This window comes from Carcharhinus amblyrhynchos, chromosome 17, assembly GCF_965287045.1.
Source record: "Carcharhinus amblyrhynchos chromosome 17, sCarAmb.v2.hapA, whole genome shotgun sequence".
NCBI classification, from domain to species: Eukaryota; Metazoa; Chordata; class Chondrichthyes; order Carcharhiniformes; family Carcharhinidae; genus Carcharhinus; species Carcharhinus amblyrhynchos.
The window spans coordinates 24,909,627-24,927,542 of NC_137340.1; the positions used below are offsets into that span (position 1 = coordinate 24,909,627).

The 17,916-nt window shown below is 43.4% G+C and overlaps 1 protein-coding gene across 3 annotated transcripts in view; it reads right to left on the reverse strand.

The window, feature by feature from the left end:
* ptprea (protein tyrosine phosphatase receptor type Ea) overlaps positions 1 to 17,916 on the reverse strand; it is a 261,033-nt gene that overhangs the window by 179,932 nt on the left and 63,185 nt on the right. For all 3 annotated transcript variants that reach the window (XM_080205632.1, XM_080205628.1, XM_080205629.1), the window contains exon 2: positions 11,559 to 11,628. The gene's annotated coding sequence lies outside the window, so the exon portion shown is untranslated. The remainder of the gene's footprint in view (positions 1 to 11,558; positions 11,629 to 17,916) is intronic.

A 17,916-nucleotide genomic window follows, 5' to 3' on the forward strand; every position in this document is an offset into this window, starting at 1 on the left:
TAGTAGCGCAACCACTCAGAACTGTAAGGGTTTGTTTTTTTACACTAGCAAAAGGTGCAGCAAAACAAAAAACATTACAACATCTAAGAGCTGGAATGTCATGATCTCCAAGCCAAGGAGGATAGTAAGGAGGACAGGGAACTGTCACCCTGGCACAGAATAAAGGTTTTCCCCATTATTCTCTCATTTTGTCCAAAAACAATTAAGGACACTTAAAGATGGCATGGTGGCACAATGGTTAGCCCTGCTGCCTCATAAATCCAGGGATCCGGATTCAATTCTGGCCTTGGGTGACCGTCTGTATGGAGTTTGCACATTCTCCCTGTGCCTGCATGGATTCCCTCCCACTATCCGAAGATATGCAGTTTACGTTGATTGGCCATGTTTAGTGTTCCATGATATATAGTTTAGGTGGATTAGCAAGGTAAATGTATGGGGTTATTGGGTAAGCTTGGTTAAGAATCGGTGCAGACTTGATGGGCTAAATGGCCTCCTTCTGCACTATAGGAATTCAATTCTATGATACTTAACAACACGAGTGGCATAGTGGTTAGCACTGCTACCTCACAGCATCAGGGACCTGGGTTCAATTCCAGCCTTGAGTGTGTCTGTGGAGTTTGCATGTCCTCCCTGGATCTGTGTGCATTTCCTCTGGGTGCTTTGCTCTCCTCTCACATTCCATTGATTGGCCATGCTAAATTGCCCTTTAGTGTCAGGGGGATTAGAAGGGTAAATACATGGGGTCACGGGGATAGGGCCTTGGTGGAATTGTTATCAGTGAGGGTTCAAATGCGCTGAACAGTTTCCTTCTGTACTTTAGGGATTCTAAAGAGGGCTTTTTATTCTAAAAAGAGTGCTGTGAACTCAGTTTCTTGGTTGATCATCACACGTTAACCAGACTAATGTTAGTTTGGAGAATTAAACAAGTCCACATGAGAATCATTACCTATTGTTTGAAAAGATGAACTGAGCTCTGCTCCATTAACAATTTGTCTCCTTGTATAAGTCAGCCTTGAATCAATGATGTCTTCCATCTGTGAGCCACTTGGCCAGGCCTGACACTTCAAAAGAAGTGATGGGAAGTCTTGTAGCATAGTGGATAGAGTCCCTGCCTCTGAGCCAGACATTCTGGGTTTAAGTCCCACAGCAGGACTGAATTGCCAAGGGAGGTGCATTCATAACCTGCAGCCAAACAGGCTGATCATCAATCTTCAAACCTTCCAACATATGCCAATAGCAGGTGGTAAGTGCAGCAGAGATTTCTGCTCAGTTATGCAATGAAAAGAACATTGGCACCTCATTCATTACTATCCATAGTTCCAGACTACAACATATGTATAAAAGCAACTCGAACTTCCTGAGTAAACCAATCATTCTGTCTTTCTAGTTAAAGGTTATACAGAAACCTTCAATGCCCTCCCAGCTGAAGATGAAAAATCCCATGATACTTCATTCTCCAATGTTACGGCCAACGTTTTTTTTAAAGTTTATTTATTAATGTCACAAGTAGGCTTACATTAGCATTGCAGTGAAGTTACTGTGAAAATCCCCTAGTCGCCACACTCTAGCGCCTGTTCAGGTATACTGAGGGAGAATTTAGCATGGCCAATGCACCTGACCAGCAAGCTTTTCAGACTGAGGGGAAACCGGAGCACCCGGAGGAAAGCTACGCAGACACAGGGAAAATGTGCAGACTCCACATAGATAGTGACCCAAGCCAGGAATTGAACCTGGGTCACTGGTGCTGTGAGGCAGCTGTGCTAACCACTGTGCCATCGTGCCGCCTCTCAACCAGATGTCAAAACGGATTACTTAATTGCTGTATGTGGGACAGTGTTCGGTTCCAACTGGCTGCTCTTCTTGCTTATGTTACATCAGTGACAGCACTTCATAAGAACATCATTGGTTGAAAGGCTCTGTAGGATATCCTGAAGATGTGAAAGGCGCTACAAAATCATAAATATGTTACGCCATGCTTCATTCCTTATATCTTCCTCCACTTGTGCTTAGCGCCATCTATCAACCTTTTTTCTCTTCCATCCTGTTGGCATCCTCGCAATTTCTCTGTGTGCACCTCTCCTCGACACTTACAACACCATTATTTTCACGGACATCCCTAACTTTGTTTCATCCACTTCTTCCAATCTCTTGAAAAGCTGTCAGTTGGAAACAGACTTCACCCACAGGTTGCTGTACCTTTCCCAGTGAGTGTCCAGTGATCCTCACAACAGTTGACGTTCAGACGGCGATCCAGATGGAAGCACTTCCTTAATTTCCATAAAATAAACATTTTTGTAACTTATCATGTGCCACGGTACATGCAAGGTGAGGGTGGAAGAACATATCCTAATATTATGCACCTTGTGGGAATATTCCATTTGTAACATTTCCGTGATATGTGTATGGTATGGTGGGCATGTGAATGAGGGTATGTACAGTGAGTCATGAGGATATTACTACTATAGGAATATATTACAGGTAAAACATTTGCATTCATAGTTCTGGGTAAATCTTCATTCCACTGATCCATTTGTTTCTGTGTCCATGCCAACACACCTGGCATGGAATTGTTGTCATGGTTTGAAGCTTTGCGTTCCTTTGAATGCTGACATTTTATATTTTTTGTTTGGTTGCACAATAACTGACTGGCTGATACTGCTGGGACAGGAACTTGAAACCATCTTCACAAAAAGCAGAAGTATTTCACGGAGAGCTCGCGGTTTCTGAGTGCTAAAATTGAAGCAATGATGTAATCACTGTCATGTATCTGATGAGGAAGCTGCAACATAGATATCATTACTAATTTAGCCCCTGTGCTCGGAATCGAAATAGAAGCTATTTTCGCAAAACTCATTTGGTTCTTGAGAACTCCACACAGGCAGTGACTCGAGCCGCGAATTGAACCCAGGTCCCTGGCACTGTGAAGCAGCAGTGCTAACCACTGTGCCCCCACTAATCTGTAATCTCGCTATAACGATTTAATGCCCTCTTCTGACAGCCCCAGGAAGCAGCCTCCAGAGAAAGGCACCTCTTGCTTCTTTCAGGTCCAGGTGGAAATTGACTGTTTTAAAATAATAGATAGCTGCATCTTTCCCTGCAAGTTTAGCTCCACCCATTCATATGGCTCTGCGTGAGAATTCATTCTGCTCACTGGTGTGCCAGTTTGCTGATTCAATCCCACCCCAGGTCAGTTTCCCAGCGGTGGGATGGGAGGCAGCAGGACCACCTTTCCTTCGGTAGCCAGTAGCCAATTAACCTGATTCAAAGGCCACCTCAGGTTCACCGACAGGCCACAATTCCCTAGCCAGCTGCTGGACCTCTGGCAGAGTGCAGAACTACTGTCAACTGCCTGGGGGCAGCTCCAGCTCCAGCTCCACCCAGTGGGGGGGGGGGGGGGGGGCAGGGGGTTTGCCAACATGTGGGGCAGGTTTTGAGGTCATACCAGACTGCTACACCAGCCATCCTGTGAGGAGATTCTTCCCCACAATGGTGGCTGATCAAACTATTTTTTACTTAAAATTTTCGAAGATGGATGCATCCCATCTCCTTCTCTTGCCTGAAAAGTGCTGGAAGACTTAATATTGTAACCCAACCTTGAGAGTCCTCCTGCCATCTTAATTGAACAATTAGCTTCCCTGGAGCCATCCAATTGGCCAACTTGGGGAAAATCAATGTCAAGTGACTTTTCCCATAAACAGTTGGTGGGTTGGAGGGTTCGGAAGGGAGGGGTAGTTTCTGACCCTATCAAGGTCCCAGTGTTCAAGGGAAAACCCTTTTTGTGGTATCAATGTGTTTGAAAGAAAAGGAAGGGCAAGATGATGGCATGAAAAATAAGTCTTGCAATCTTTTAATTATAGCCTGGAACTGCTCTACTACTAGAGAGGCAGTGCTCGACAGACTGGAGGGACTGATTGTGGACAAGTCCCCAGGACCGGATGGAATACATCCAAGGGTTCTGAAAGAAATGGCGGAGGTGATAGTGGATGCCTTGGTGATTATTTTCCAAACGTCGCTGGATTCCGGGGAAGTGCCAGAAGATTGGAAAACGGCTAATGTTACGCCGTTGTTTAAGAAGGGTGGCAGGCAAAAGGCAGGGAATTATAGGCCGGTTAGTTTAACATCTGTTGTAGGTAAAACGTTAGAATCTGTGATCAAGGAGAAAATAGCGAGGCATCTTGAGGAGAATTGTTTGATAGAGCAGACGCAGCACGGTTTCGTTAAAGGGAAGTCGTGTCTGACGAATTTATTGGAGTTCTATGAGGATGAGTCTAGGGCGGTGGATAGAGGAGAGCCGGTGGAGATGGTGTTTCTTGATTTTCAGAAGGCGTTTGATAAGGTGCCTCACAAGAGGTTATTACAGAAGGTAAGGGGGCATGGAGTTGGGGGTAGGGTGTTAGCGTGGATAAAGGATTGGCTGTCAAATAGGAGGCAGAGAGTGGGGGTCAATGGGTGCTATTCGGATTGGCGGTTGGTGACTAATGGAGTGCCCCAGGGGTCGGTGCTGGGGCCTCAGCTATTTACCATTTATATAGACGATCTGGAGAAGGGAACCGAGTGTATGGTGTCGAAATTTGCTGATGACACCAAGATTGGTGGAATGGCAAATTGTGCGGAGGGTGTGGAGAGTCTGCAGAAGGATCTAGATAGGCTGGGCGAATGGGCCAGGAACTGGCAAATGGAATTTAATGTTGGCAAATGTGAGGTTGTCCACTTTGGTAGGAATAATGGTAGGAAGGACTATTACTTACATGGTGAAAAACTGCAGCATGCGACGGTGCAGAGGGACCTCGGGGTCCTTGTGCATGAGTCGCAAAAACCCAGCCTGCAGGTGCAGCAGGTGGTCAGGAAGGCGAATGGGATGCCGGCCTTCATAGCGAGGGGGATTGAATATAAAAGTAGGGAGGTCTTGCTGCAGCTGTATAGGGCATTGGTGAGGCCGCAGCTGGAGTACTGTGTGCAGTTTTGGTCGCTGCACTTACGCAAGGATATTTTGGCCTTGGAGGGAGTGCAGAGGAGGTTTACTAGGCTGATTCCGGAGTTGAGGGGGTTGAACTATGAGGAGAGGCTGAATAAACTGGGCTTGTACTCGTTAGAGTTTAGAAGAATGAGGGGAGAGCTCATTGAGACATATAAGATGATGAATGGGATGGATAGGATAGAGGTGGAGAGGCTCTTCCCGCTCAGAAAGGACAGTAGGACTAGAGGGCACAGCCTCAGGATAAAGTGGGGGGGGTGATTTAGAACGGTGTTGAGGAGGAACGTCTTCACTCAAAGGGTGGTGAATCTCTGGAATTCTCTGCCCGTTGAAGTGGTGGAGGCTACCTCGCTAGATAATTTTAAGACACGGGTTGATAGGTTTTTGATAGGCAAGGGGATTAAGGGTTATGGGGAGAGGGCGGGAATGTGGAACTGAGACACGACAGATCAGCCATGATCTTATTGAATGGCGGGGCAGGCTCGAGGGGCTAGATGGCCTACTCCTGCTCCTATTTCTTATGTTCTTATGTTCTTATTATAAAAACAGCTCTGACAGCACTAATTGTATTGAAGGAACAAGAACTTTATGCATTTATAGTAAGTTGAATAATGGATGAGCTAGTAAGAAGGAGTGCTTATTTAGGGTTAGAAGGTGGTTTGCCCAATGTTTCAGCCACATAGGTGCATGACTTTGCCATTTGGATGAGTATAATCCAATGGAATATTTCAAGGTAATTAACAACAAGAAACACATGCTTGGAAATTGCTGTCACCACACTAGACAGGGACCAGACAGGATTATTGAATGTTTCTCTGGGAATAACAAAGTTTGTTTACTCACAGCTTTGCAGTTACAGTCTGTGCCATAAAAGTCTGCTTTATCTCCAAAACACTGGGATTGTCAAGAAAAACAACAGAAGTAGTAATCCTCTTAATCAGATGTGGCTACAGTTAAGAGATGCTGCCTTCCTTACAGGTGGGTCATGTATAGTCACGACAGTAAATTACCCATACCATCATCCAACGTAAAATATGGCTCAGAGAATGTCTGAATCTCCAAATTTCATCTCGATTTTCCATTGTTTAAGGAAGGAACAAAAGTTTACTACCCTACATCTTCAAAATTTTCCGATTCAATAAAAAGAAACCCAGGTGAGCAAATGGAGGTCAGGATCATACAGCACAGAAAAGTCCTTTTGGCCCATCAAGTCTGCACTGACAATAAACTACCACTGAAGGGATGTAATCCCATTTCCCTGCAGTTGCACCATATCGTTGAATGTTATGATATTTCAAGTGCTTATGCGGAGAACGTGCAAACTCCACACAGACAGACAGTCACCCGAGGCCAGAATTGAACCCAGGTCCCTGGTGCTGTGAGGCAGCAGTGCTAACCACTGTGCCACCCTGATGATCTGTTCATATCATTGAGCAATGGTCTGGAAGACCCCAGAAATGATTCCTGTTTTTTTTCCCCCTCTCACTAGCAAGCAATGACCCGGAGAGCTGCATCTTTGATGGGTCAAGTGGGATGGAAGGGATATCGGTGACTGTCACCGAGAAAAAAATCTCCAGTGAATATCAAACGTACTGGAACAGGTATCCAAAAATTTAATGATCGCACTCTGACCTTGGATACATCAAAGAGGTCAAAAACAGAGATCGACAACTGAGCCAGAGCAGAGGACTCGAGGCTTTGAAGGCACATTTTCTCACGATCCGATGACCCATGATTCACAATGCCAGAGAATCACCGCCTACAGTAGCCATGTTGCTCCTGTCAGACACTGGTGAATATACAATATTATATCAGTCTCTGCATCACCCTATGATGCAGGTCACATACCTTTTCTTGCCTAGAATGCTATATCTGTCAGATAAACCAAAGTAATATTTTATTACATTTTCAAACATTACTTGTCAGTTTGTTGAAGAAGCTAAAATGAAACATCAGTGAACATCAGCAACAGGAAAGAAACAGTTCTTTGAGTCTTCTTACAAACAATGCAATTAGTGTCTAATCACCCACACCCACTCCCTAAGAGCCTGTTACTGCATGCTTCCAAATAGAAATCAGCAAGTCAACACCTCCCTCAACTGCCAATACGCCATGTAGGAGTAACATACAATCATCCTTTTTGTTTTTACAAAGTGTTCTTTTATATAGGAAAATATTTGGTATCAATGCAAAACAAAATGCCTTTAACAAGAATTGAACTTGTGAAAGTTAAAAGCTGCCACTGCATTTTCTTAAATTTTGGATTCATCTTCTGGGTAATATTGAATATTATCACATCTGTTTCTCAACAATGGATATTATAATTACAGCACCAAAGTGCATTATTTAGAATAGGTGAACCTTTTCAATAAAGGAAAAAAGTATATATTATTCCAGTCTGCTATCCAGCCTTTTTTTTTGCTCAGCCCTAATTGCCCTCGAGAATGTGGTAGGGAGTCAATTTTTAAACTGCTGCAGTCTATCTGGTGTACATGTACCCAAGTGCTGTTTGGAAAGGAGTTCCAGAATTCTGATCCTGCAACAGTGAAGGAACGGCAATGTAGCTGCAAATCAGGATGGTGTGTTGTTTGGTGGGGAACCTTAGGTGGTATTGCTTTTCAAAGAACAATCTTTCTTTTCTGATAATCAGATATTACTGTACATGAATTACATATGATGTGTGACTGGGGAGAGGGGGAAGGAAAGTGATGACCTAATGGTATTATTGCCACGCTATTAATCCAGAAACTCAGCTAATGTTTCGGGGACTCGGGTTCGAATCCCACCACAGCAGATGGTGAAATTTGAATTTAATTAAAAAAAAACTGGAATTAAGTATCTACTGATGACCATTGTTGATTGTCAGGAAAAAACCCATCTGATTCATTAATGTCCTTTAGTGAAGGAAGTCTGCTGTCCTTACCTGGTCTGGCCTACATGTAACTCCAGAGCCACAGCAATATGATTGACTCTCAATTGCCCTCAGGTAGCTAGGGATGGGCAACAAATGCTGCCCAGCCAGCGAGCCCATGTCCCACAAATGAATTAAAAAAGTAAGCTCATTCAGTGAATTCAATGTTTAGTGAAAGTGACATCGCAATTTGGAGACTCAGGACCAGTGGCCATTTGCCAAAATTAAGGTCAGTAGTTTCATAGCATGAAAACATATGGCAAATGTACCCAAGAGGAATTACAGTCATTGCAATAGAAGGGGCATTCTGGGACAAAGCTAGTGGCACAGTGGAAAAATGGTGAAGGTTTTTCCAGGGTAGAACAGTTAGCTGATAAATAGACAAGAGATTTGCAGTAAAGAGAAGAAATCCATGAGAAGAAGCACAAGTTTGCCAGAACAAAAACAGATATTCATAATGAATCTACTTGTAGTCAATTCTGGGAGCATACACCCAAATCGTTTGATATAACAAAAGTAGTTCCTTTTTAGATAGCATGGAGGAAGAAATAACAACGAGAATGCAGGGCATCAATTAATAATTTCGGCGAATGGCCACTGGTCCTTAGTCGCCAACTCTCGACATCACTTTCACTAAACATTGAATTCAATGAATAAGCTTACATTTTTTTAGTCATTTGTGGGACATGGGCATCGCTGACTGGGCTAGCATTTGTTGTCCATCCCTAACTGCCTGAGAGGAAGTGAAATAGGAAGAAAGGTCAAGCAAGACTGGGATAGAAACAAAAAGTGCTGGAAATAGTCAACAGGCCAGGTAGCATCTGTGGAGAGAAACCAAGTTACCTTTTCAGGTCAATATTGACTGTTCATCCACTTGAAACATTTCTCTCTCCACTGATGCTGCCTGATCTGTTGAATAGTTCCAACACTTATTTTTGTAGCTAAGTTGTAGGCTTCAAATGTCTGGAACACAGTGGGATTGCCTCAGAGGCGGCTATTGCCAAGAATGCGTTTAGCCATGAAACCATGCAGGGCCCAAGGACAAGCCTGGTGATCACAATGCAATCCACCTTGCTGCCATTGCTTCTGATTCCAAGGGCGAGGGAAAAAAAAGAGGGTGGGGGAGATATCCAGAAATCCAGTTACACAGTCAGGAACGAATCCTGGGAGCCACCCGTGCCAAAAATGTCTGAGTGCAGCAACCAGTAGAGAAAAGGATCGTCTCTTTTATTTTCCCTGTTACCCTGTGGTGGTGGGTGGGGTAATTTATTGTTGTAAATTTGAATTGTATTTGCATGATGGCTACTGAGATGGCAGGTAACATTACCTCATGAATGCTGACAAGTTCAGCATTCATAGTAATCTGGAACCCTTTTGCACAGTTTGTAGAGAAATAAATGTATTCTCAAATCAACCTAGATTTTGAAAGCTCCTTTCCAGTGTTTCTGATCTCTTCATTCCTGATTTCCAGATATTTTGATGTGCTTTACAAACTCTGCAAAGTGCCAACTATGAACTGAGTCAAGGGATGGCTGCCCTTCAGGTGAGATTTGCCAATGTTGATTAACATATCTGACCTGCTCCCACACTGACATTGTCAATTGTTGGTTCTTCTCTATCGTTGTCTCTTTTTCGGAAAAGATCATCCCATTTCCTCCCTATCCACCAATGAAAACTCAGCTTCCAAAAAGCAAAAGGTAGCCCATGACTGAATTAAGGTTGGCAGCCTTGTTTATCTCTCTCAGTAAGATCCCTCGGAAAAGAAAATAGACCCCTGCTTTCAGCAGGCACTCTGTACACGTTCATTGATGCATCCAGTAAAATCCTGCCACAAGTCTGTACGAGGACTGCAGATATCATTTTGCAGTAAAAATGGCACTTCATGCCAAAGACCAGAGCCGACCTGATTGCCTTTAAAATTTGCAGGACACAGGGCATTTAATACTTAAACCATTTCCCAGACACTATGATAAACTCTCCCCTTTCATTCGCAGCTCCTCAATCTTTCTGTCCATTACTTGGATTCAAACTGGACAGTGCATGTGCCACCATGAATTTGTCCCATGAACGTCATTAACCATTGTGCTGTCCTGAGTCAATCAGATTTTTAAAAAAATGTAATGTTCAAGACAATTGTTACCACACCTCCCTCCGTGACATCTCGGGTGAGACATTCTGTTTGTCACTGTCCACCCAGGATACCTCTGCCCCCCCAACTCCCCAGCCGCTCTGTTGGTTCCCTTTCCCATGGGTACATTTTTCTAAAAGCAGCCAACTTAGCTAGGCTTTCTTGAATTAGGATCAAGTGAGTTTGTTAACCGCTTAAAAAGGGTAAAGAGAGAAATGGAAAAGCACATGCAGATATCTAGATACAGATTAGAAGTGAGAATTGAGCCCAAAGTAAATACAAGTAAAAAGGTATTTGAAACAGTCCTTAACTCATGGGAAGATGATGAAGAAGCATTTGGCCATTAAGATTCCGGATTGCAGTAGAGTTGACTTTGGTTGGTGGATAGTTAGTTTTGAGGTTCCAGTAGAATTGCCCTTTGAAGGGGAATAGTTAGTTCTTTGATTCCTGAGCTCTGTTGTTTGATCCTTTTGCTGACTGGGGCTGACTTCTACAGTCAGAGACAGAAAGAGACAATATACCTGCAAAAATAGCTATTTTGCAGCAGCACTGCTGGCTGCTTCCATTACTATGTCACACAATTTCAATGTGTAAAACATCCAGTTGCTTATCCGCTCACTGTACACACACAGACAACAGGGCACCTCTTTCAGCTGGCTTTTAATCTAGCCTTTATATGTTCCAAGTGTAAAACGGAATCCACAATTCTATCTAGATATTACTTACAGGATCTCCTGAGATGCAATGGCCATTATGTCCCTTTGTCTTTATCAGAGATGGCATTAAGTCTCTGGATTCTTTCAGGAGTACCGTGTCTGGACGCAGGGAGAGGCTTCATTGTCCCATGGAAAATCACCCTGCAGCCATCCAGCCAGTGGCTTGCGTATACACTTTGGATTTGTGTCCATTTTTAAAAAAATAAAACTCAGGTCTTTTTTAAAGTGCAATATTTTGCGTGTAGTTCCATTGTTTCTTTGCCTCCATCATCATAACAAAATTGATCATGAGTTTTATATTATTCAGTCATATTAGCAGCTTAGAGAGCAGCCAACATCTCAATTCAAACATTCCAACAATAATTTATTTAGAAACACAAATCCCGCATTTCTTATCACTTAGTCATTTAAGCTGTCTCACAAGCACAAGAACAAGAACTTGTGTTCATGTAGTGACTTCTATATAGAAGAAAAATCACCCCAAGTTACTTTCCAGTCATGAAATTTGACAAGAAGCAGTGTACTCTTCATTACTTATAAGTTTGCGCAACTCCAGTAGCTACTGGGAGACCTAGGTGGGTACAATCATGCTTAAAAACAGAAGTGCGCAGGCCCTGGGACCTCAAGGCTATTCGGTTACATGAAACTGTCTTAAGAAAGTTGAAGACACAAATCTCTAATCACAGAAGTGATTGTTTACTTTTGAAGCTGCACTACTTCCAAGGAAAGAACTCATTACCGTTCCTACTGTGGCCTTTCACATGGTAACTCCTAGTTAAATTTGGCGTAATTGCTCGATATTGAAAAGCACCTTTAAACACCATTTACCTCAATTACTTCCAACATTCTTTGTCCTGCTTGCTCCCTTTCCTCATCAGCTTTGGTCTTCTCAAGTAATCTGTGGGCAGAAAGTTTTATAAGATTATACTTCCAGTTGACAGCATGGAAAATGACTCAGAATAAAAACACCATAATCATCGACATGTGATGGTATATATGGATTTCCAACCAAACAGATCACAACGCCTTGCACCAAGACAAATGACATCAAGACAGATTACTCATTCACTGTCCTCTGTAAATAGATCAATTACGAAATGGCACAAGTCAACACACTTCTTATCTGAATAATTCCATTATTTCAACCCTCTTTAAAAAAAATAAATACTTGAGGAAATAATTGCAGAGTGATGGGAAAAGGGTAACTGAGTGGGTCCAATCAGATTGTTCGTTCAAATGGCTGGCATGGGCACAGTGGCTCGAATGGCCCCCTTCTGCACTATATCATGCTACAATTCTCCTTAACCCCAGTAATCATATCTTTCCTGGCTTGTCACTAGCCTGCCATCAACGAGGTGTCTCAAAATGTTATGCTAATAGTACAACATAAATGAAAGCTATTGCCAATGACTTCTATTCCTAATGCAAAAATTTCCAGGAATTTTGCTTTTTTGCATAATTTGCGTTTTGTTTATATGACGCAACTTCTTCAAATAAAGTACTTTGTAATAATCTCGGTGTTGTGCTGTTCTGCTAACATTATGGAGTCGCCTGCACAGCATCAACAGGGCCAAACAAGTAACTCATGTGTAAGCCATCAGAAAGTCAGAATTCACTACTCTATATCTGAATGTTCCTTGATGGATGTAGGAGACACCTGCAATAGGGGATCTATATTGCTCACCTGTGTTTACGGTGAACACTCAACCCATCAGCCATTACAAACAAGCAGCTGCTTCTGGAGGCAGTCTGCAAATCCAATGTGGGAAGAAAACAGAGAGAGGTCCAAAATTGGTTTTACGCCGATATGGATTTATAGCAGGATCTTCCAGCAATGCCCACCATGGTGGGTGGGAAAACTCATCAAAAGGCCAGTACAATCCTCATTTGCATTCCAATAATGGAATGCAGCTGAAGGCCCAATCCCCCTGTGCTATATTCTCAGCAATGCTGATACGAAAACACACCAGCGTGAAACACCATTAGGACAATGTGGCGCGCTGGTGTCAGAGTCACCTGAAAAATGCCTGGGGCTGCCTCCGTAGTTTAGGATGGCAGCTGTGCATAACCCTGGAACACCGCAGCAGTGAGGAAGAGGTACACCTGGAGGAGGTCCTTTTAGATTAGGGTCCTGGTTGTGGGTGGGGGCAGAATCCATCCTCCAGCCTCAATGTTCCCAGTGAGCCATCTTCATTTTCAAGGGGTCCACTGTCTTTTTTTCAAATAGGGGTCAGTGACGTTGGGACCTTTTTCAATATGGCATTCAAATATAATGACAGTCTACATGCCGATCAGGCCTGCCCCACCACGGAATATGGCACAAAACACTCAGCTGCATAATTAATGAGATCAAAGCCAGAAGGTTTGGAGTGTTTCCATCAGCCTCTGCAGCGGGCAACACTCCACGTTCCCATGCCACTTAGACTCAAAATGGGAGAATTCCACCCATCGTTTCCTTTATAGTTTAGGTGACTCTTCCTTTTGAAGTGGCCCCAATTCCTTCAGTAATGCCACTACAGGGCTGCTGCTATCAAAGCTGGCAAGATCCTCTGAGCTTCTTAGTTATGCACATAAGTATTGATTTGCAACCAAGGAGGTGACCAATGGCACAGTGCGTCTGGAATCTATTGCTAATTCTATTTTTAAATACCTCCTCCAACAGTTGAAAATGCTAATAGAGCAGGTGAAAGCATTAACTCTCACAGAGAAATGCCATGGGAATCAGTTCAATGGCTGTGAGCTGTGAACCTGGGAATTTGCATTTAAGAGTAGAAATGGAATGCAACATTTAAAATCCAAACAAAAAGCATTCAGCAGATAAATTCAAAATTCTTGTGACCTGTGAGCCAGAGACTGCTGCGTATAGTCAATTGCTCTTTACTGACAGCCTCAAATGGAAATAAATGGGGCAGTGTTCAAGGAGAAGCTATCCAAAGCTGCTACGTGCAATATATTCAGTTCAGGAGCATTCAAGAATTAAGTCACTGGAAAAGGTGTTGAGTCTAACAGATGGTGGCCAGGCTGTCAAAAGCAACACTTCAGCTGTTAGACTCACAACGAGTGCCTGCCTTATCGCTCAAGAAGGTAACACTCTTTGCTTTATTGAATTTTCAACTGTTTACACACAGACACATGTCCTTGTGAAGCCATTTCACAAAATAATCGTACCACTGCTTGCCGGAGGGGCATGTTAATTTATTAGCTTCTTGCCATGGTTGTGCCAATGCTGGGGCTAACATTTGTTTCAGAAATGGGCTAACTTTTCTTCAGCAATGTTCAGAGTGATTCTACCTCACTACCTTTAAAAAATACTAACCTTAGGGCAGATACTTCCCGTTTCTGCACCAGAGTGCTGGCTGAGAGGAGAAAACTGGTGTGTAGCTCGTCAGCGGCATGGCCAGCTTTTCTTGCCACATTTTGCGCAGAGTGCAGCACAAAAATGGAGGCGTGGTTCACATTGTCACGCTGTCAGGAAGGGGCCTGAAAAAGCTGGCGAAGTCAGGGATCCCATTTTTAAAGGGCACCCAATCGCCAATAAAAAAAAAAGGACCCCTTCACGACACCGTCACGCTCTGAGACTGAACCCATTCTTGGGAATCCATACCTCTATATGGAATAGGGAACCTACCCTTTAAGGAGCTAGCTATCTACTAGGCCTCCCGCCCTCTCGTCCAAGGTTATACTTATCTGTGTCCCTGCCCAGAAGTTGCCCTTTACTTGGTTCCTGTTTTTAAAAATATGTTGTAAACCTCACTGATGTGATGTCGCTCTGGCGAAGCAGGAGTTCCTAATGTGGGAGGCCAATATAGGGGGAGGAATTATATTTTAATGTATTGAAATGAGGTTGCCAAACCTCCTGGGCTGCAAAAATTGGAAAACGAGATCTCACCAGCGAGGTTCTCGGTTTCCAGCACTCGTGGGGTTTTACACGTCACCATTTATGCTCGTGGTGAACGCGGGCACTAAATCTCCCCTTCTTCTAATACATCCTGATCCATTGACAAGCTAACACCATTGGCAGGATTCTCTAGCCGCTCTCACCTAAAAACCGGAGAATCCTGCCCGAGGTCAATGGGCCTTTTCATGGTCTGCCCCCCCAATTTCCACAGCGGACAGGATGGGAGAACTCCAGCATCACATCTGTATTATCAGAGAATAGCTCCTTCAGAAAGATGCAGGAACTTGCTTTCCTTGCATGATCAGGAGAAAGAGATAATTAACAACGAAAATAATTCCTCAGATAAGTCCCTGGTTATTTCATTGAACTGGTGAAGGTAGCCATGAGATGTATCTCAGTGCCTTGCCGTCTTTGATCTGAATGCAGCAACAGTAAGAAAAATGTATAATTATTTTAAAATGTTTGGAGAATATGTAATTGTTTTTAAGAATGTTTAATTTAAAAAACACCTTGGGTGGGATTCTCCAGTTTCATCCATGGCAGGTCCTGTTGTGAGTGGGAATGGAAAATTTGGAATGCCAGCCAAAATTCTGTTCACTTTCAGTGGCACTGGAGAATTAATGAGGATGGAAGGTTTTGACCTTTAAGAGTTTACATCAATTGTAAAGGAATCAATTGGAATTATCTTGAATCATAAGCCTGATGCGTCTTGGCAGCCTTTGACCTGGAAGCAGCAGCAATAGGAAGTTGATCAGATACAAAAGGAGAGTTGGGGATGGAACGTGACCATTGCAAAGATCCAGACAGAGAGAGCGGAATTCTCCCATCTGACCCTTAGAGGGTTCGGAGGAGGGCAGGAGTGAAGAAACTAGTGGGGGTCAAAATGTCAGAAACCCACTGGTGTAAAATCACCTTTCAATTCTCTTAATGATGAGTCGATGTTGCCGCTGACTGGTGGCATGAATGTTCTTTGCATTCATTTGCATCTCATGAAAGTTCATTAAAACAGCTGCCTCTGGAATCCTATCAGACCGTCCAATCTTACATTGGCTCAGTGTGACATTGTCAGCCTAAAACATGACTGATCAACAACAGCGTGCACAAGACAGTCCTCAGCCCGCTAGAGATATTGAAGTCAGTGTGACACACTACCTGCCATAGTGCTGCTTTGGTCATGTTGCACTTTATGCCATTCTTTTGGGGCAGACCAATTCCTGCCTCCATCTCTATCCCGAGTTGGATTTCATGGACAGCACCGTGCTGCTGGACCCATGTCACCACCCCGGTTCATTACTGTACCTGGAGTTATGGACCCACATACTATTGTCTATCTGGACATCATTGTGCTATGGGATTCGTACAGCCACCAAAAGATCCAAAGTTCAACTAGGGGTGCAGTGTGATGTGAGGCAAGGTCAGGGCAGGGGTGCTTGTTATGATGAAGACAAGGGGGGAATGGGACAATGTGTAAGGAGGGCTGTGCAATGTGGGGGAAGGGGAGGGCAAGGCAAGAAGTCATAAATGACAGGCAGAGGGGCAAGGAGGTTGAAGATAATGAATAACACAAGTTAATGGGGAAGGAAGCTGGACCCTGGACCCCAACGAGACTGCATTAAAAGCTCACAAGCAAGGGAATTACAGGAAACCATACTGTTTATCAGAAGGCAATGTGGAAAGACTCCAGATGCAGTGGGTAGAGATCCAAATGGGGTAATGGGCAGTCATTGAATCAAGGGACAGACTTCTTAAATGAGGCTGATAACATTTTCCCTCTGGGTTACTGCATGGTCTGATGAAGACAGGTAGGTTGCAGAGAGTGATGCAAATCAGCTGGACCGATGTTTAAATATGGTGCCTTCAAACCCACCAGCTGACAGCGGGCAAACAAATAATTTACCGGCCTGCCAGCTGATTTGGAGTGGCACCCACATGTGCATAACTAATAACGTTCCAAGCACAGAATCTGGCATGGGATCCTGCCATTCTATCAGCGGGAAAGGCCTCACCAGAGTAACCAACCCCATGCTGTCTCAAAAACAAAGAATTCCACCCAAAGGAGAAAGCATACAGAGGCAGTAAAAAGGAACTCAAAAGTCACTGAAGCAGAAGACAGCATAGGTCTCGAACAAAAGGCAAGTTTTGTGCTTGGCAGTAAGAGGAACAGAACTCCAAAAGCTCACGTCACCAATGTATGAGCAAACTAAAAGGGACTGAATTCTAAAAATGGTGCGAGTAGCTCAGGCATGTGAAAGAGCTGAGAGTGTGCATCAGAGGACCAGATTGTGAACCAGGTAGTCTTGGTCAGTCAGTTGAAAGGGAGTTCTCACAAGCTCAGAATTGGCATGACCCAAGCGGGAGAGGATTTACAGACATGTCTTGACGGTTCCCCGATATGGTTAACACCTCAAATGAAATACGGCTGCTGGTGTTTACAAAGTGAGACCTGATCAGCTGAGTTGGGTTAGAGTTAGAGAACTTCATGGTGCTACGTGTGTACGTGAGCACTGATGCCATAGTTACATAAGATGTATCTTTGTTGTATCAATTAAAGTGAAATTAATTTTTAGGTTTGAAATACCATTTGCCCATTAATTCATCTTTAATTTGCGTTGATGCGGATTGGGTTTAAAGTAAAAGTTACAAAAAAAATGAAATCTTGTTAGTAATTTCTTCATTTGGGGATCATTTAGTAAATTTGATTATTTTGGTTTCGCTACAGGGATGGTAACATATCCACTGACCTGTTGCCTTCTGTTATCATAAACTGGTTACAAGAAGTGATAACAGCCATTCCATGTCAGAGTGTAGCATTTGAGCTCAAGGACATTATTCAAACAGAAACAATTTGGGATATAAAACAGTTAGCAAACTTTAGGGCTTCCAGATATTCAAATCGCAAATGTTGCCACTTGACAACTTATTATTGGTGGCCTTGCTTTTTGCTTTTAGGGCACCGAAAGTTTCACTGCTTCAATCAGGCGAACCCAAGCATTGTATTTCTCTGGTGAAAACAGCACGAGGGTCAAAACAAGAGCTCCAGATCAATGAATACAGCTGTTTGTGCTTCACATTCATAAAATTCACGCTTTCCCTTTCAGCAACAATTTACCAGAGTCAAAACTACAAAGGACACATTCACACAACCAACAGAGCAGATACTGTTAGAAATTGGTGTGGATTTACTTAAAGGTGTAGATGCAGACAACAGATTTATCAGCAGAACTCTATATAGAAGATTCTACTGAGGGCAAGGACATGGTTATGCTCTAGCTCCAATATTTCTTGTCA